This window comes from Dermacentor albipictus, chromosome 8, assembly GCF_038994185.2.
Source record: "Dermacentor albipictus isolate Rhodes 1998 colony chromosome 8, USDA_Dalb.pri_finalv2, whole genome shotgun sequence".
NCBI classification, from domain to species: Eukaryota; Metazoa; Arthropoda; class Arachnida; order Ixodida; family Ixodidae; genus Dermacentor; species Dermacentor albipictus.
Window position 1 is genome coordinate 210,562 of NC_091828.1, and position 3,429 is coordinate 213,990.

Here is a 3,429-nt window from a genome sequence, read left to right on the forward strand (position 1 = left end):
TACAGTGGAAACATTCGAATTTACCACGCCCAAAGAAATGCAAAGGCCACCATTTCCGCTGGAAAGGTGTTGTTGACTTTTTTTGCGGTCGTCAGGGTCCATTACTGATGAAATTTGCTAAATCTTGAGAGGCTATCAATTGTTTCCGATATTGCGAAACGCCAGAACGGCAGTGTGTCGCAATCAAGAACGAACAACGTGGAAAATTGACGAATGGGGTCATCTTGTTCCACGACAATGCCTGTCCCCACGTCGCTTATGTGGTTAATACAAAGCTGGCAAAATTCAAGTGGGAAACGCTGCAGCATCCGCCATACAGCTCAGACCTGTCACCTTGCGACTTCTACATTTTGGGGCAGCCGAAAAAACAGCTCGAGGGAACCAGATACAGACTTTTTGAAGCAGCAACCCAAGGAATTTTATAAGACGGGAACCACGCGACTCGTTAGTCAATGGGACAAATGTCTAAATTCTCATGAATACTACTTTTAAAGAAAGTACCCCGTTGTTGGCTCACATTCATTTGACTTTCCCTCGTATATCTTGCAGAATTCCTGCTTTTTATGCGTGCCCTCTGTTGCGACTATGATTTGTGGGAATGCGCGACCCTCGCGCCTCCCCTGATGTTTTTCCCGCATAGCGCGTCTCCTGTGGTCCCGCTTCGCAACGTGGCCTGCGTGACGTCAGCGCGGTCGATGTGGTTAAAGCGCACTCCGAGAGATGGCGCTAGTGTTGCGCGGCTGCGGGGTTACCCTCGGCGGGAGAGACGAGGCGCGCTCTCTTGGGTTCGAGACAGGAAGCGTGCCGCACGTGCAGCAACCCTCTTCCCCGGCGGGTCGGCTCGCGGCGGGGGACGTCTCCCGCGAGCGCGCGGCGACCGATGCATCTGCGAGACCGCCTCGCGTGGCCGCCTTCGAACGCGCCACGATTCGCGTGACTATACACGCGAACGACCAGGCGTTGGGATCCAGCATGGAGCGAACATATTCGCTCACGAGGACGCGGTGAGTCGGACTTCTAGATTTGTCGCGCGCCCATCGGCATGTTTTGTGGATAGCAACTCGGCTAGCAGGCATTGATGTATGAAAGGTGCAATAAATGCCCTTGTGATTGTTTGCACTACTGTGTTGTCGTTCCTTTGTCCCAAGAGTACGGTGGGAGATATCCCATATCAGACCCCACATCTGGCTGCCCAACGTGGAACTCTTGGGGCATCGGACGATAATTTTAAGTGTTGCTTCGTTCGAGACCTTTGTTTGAACCGAAGCGTAGGCCTAGCGTGGATTTTGATCGCTAGCGTCAGCGGCGTGCTTTCTTGAGCGAGGCGGCGGTGGCTGTAGTGTGTTTGAACATGTCAACTTACTAAGCCTTTTCGCAAGTGTTTTTTTTAATGGCATTCGTTGGTACGAGAGCCACGTGGTCTGCATCCTGGGAGAGCGAGGCTGAGCGCCCGCGGAACAGTGGCAAGCCTGAAGCGAGTGAGTACGGAAGCCTCGTGGGTGGTCCGAATTTCCTATGTAAATATGTAAATAGCTTCTTCTATCTCTTTGACTCTGATGAAGTCGCGGCTCTGGGAGCCGGGTGGCCGCGGGCCACGGGTGCCACGACGGGCTGACTGGTATTGCGGCCTGGCACCGGGCGCTCCGACACCGTCTGGGACGGTGGGCGCCGTCAACTCGGATGCTGTGTGCACCGAGCGGAGTAGGACCACCTCGCAGAGCTGACGTCTCCTCGCGGCTGCCTGTTTTGCGCCCATTTTGGGTGTTGTTTTTGGATGCCGGTTGTTGTCAGAGAGCGACGCTTTAGGCCTAAGGCTTTACGAAGCTGCCTGTCGCACGTGGAGGGACACAACCTGGTGGACCGTGGCGTTGAGGTGTTGCACTTTGCTTACCTCATTCTAGTTAGCCTCGCACGAATTGAAATTACTCGTTCGACTCAAGAAAGCGAGCTTCGTTCACGTGAACTTAGCATCTGAGTATAGCTGCCCGATCTTTTGCTAGCCGAGTTGAACATCGTACCACGTGGGCGATGCGCATGCAGACTTCCTCTCCCTTGCACTACTTTAGTGTTTGCCGAGTGTGTTGAGTTTACGCAGTGTGATTGGAGTCACCCCTGGTTTGCCGTCGCCTGCACATCGTCTGCGCTGCTGCCCCGGACTACGATCGAGCCATCCCCGGGCGATGGTGATGCTGTGGCCAGTTCGGCGCGACGACTTCGGCGGCCTCCTGTATCCAGCTCGCAACCCTCGGCGGCGGACAAAAGAGCCGGCGGTCACCGACAGCTACTGCGGCTCCCGCCAGCAGGGCGAGTCGGCGCGAGCGACGCTTGCTCGTACCGACTACTGCGTCGTCGTCTCCGGAGTCCTGGCCTGGGATCGTGCCGTCGAGGCTGCAAAGCCGCTGCTGTGACCGGCGGACGCCAGCGGTGTACCCAAGGACAATGTCGGCTCGCATGCTATGGACAGCGTGTGGACATTTCCTCAGCGCGATCACTGTTGCATGTACCACCCTGTTCGCGAAGCACGGGTTAATGTTAGACCGTGTCACATGTTTCGCCGGAATAAGAAGTGATTTAAGGTTGGGGGGATGTGGGAATGCGCGACCCTCGCGCCTCCCCTGATGTTTTTCCCGCATAGCGCGTCTCCTGTGGTCCCGCTTCGCAACGTGGCCTGCGTGACGTCAGCGCGGTCGATGTGGTTAAAGCGCACTCCGAGAGATGGCGCTAGTGTTGCGCGGCTGCGGGGTTACCCTCGGCGGGAGAGACGAGGCGCGCTCTCTTGGGTTCGAGACAGGAAGCGTGCCGCACGTGCAGCAACCCTCTTCCCCGGCGGGTCGGCTCGCGGCGGGGGACGTCTCCCGCGAGCGCGCGGCGACCGATGCATCTGCGAGACCGCCTCGCGTGGCCGCCTTCGAACGCGCCACGATTCGCGTGACTATACACGCGAACGACCAGGCGTTGGGATCCAGCATGGAGCGAACATATTCGCTCACGAGGACGCGGTGAGTCGGACTTCTAGATTTGTCGCGCGCCCATCGGCATGTTTTGTGGATAGCAACTCGGCTAGCAGGCATTGATGTATGAAAGGTGCAATAAATGCCCTTGTGATTGTTTGCACTACTGTGTTGTCGTTCCTTTGTCCCAAGAGTACGGTGGGAGATATCCCATATCAGACCCCACAGATTTCGGTGCAATTACTCACGATACACGACCGGTGACAGCTGCTCCTGCGTAATACATTAAAACAAATTACAGCGTCATTGAGATTTTTCACTGGTCATTGCATATATACAAGAATGTAAGCACGGTTCTTGAATGACAAAGTTTTGTTAACATATTTGTCCTCAACTTGTTCAGTTCATTGCCTTTTAATTTTTCATATCAGTGGCATGCACTGCTTTCCTGGTTTCGAACTGATATAGTTCTAAAGTT

General features: G+C 55.2%; 1 long non-coding RNA gene across 1 annotated transcript; it reads left to right on the plus strand.

Moving 5' to 3' along the window:
• Positions 1-597: 597 nt before the first annotated feature.
• LOC139048605 (uncharacterized) lies at positions 598-3,114 on the plus strand. The gene is made up of 2 exons (XR_011507800.1): positions 598-1,004; positions 2,096-3,114. It is a non-coding gene; the product is annotated as an uncharacterized lncRNA (long non-coding RNA).
• Positions 3,115-3,429: the final 315 nt, after the last annotated feature.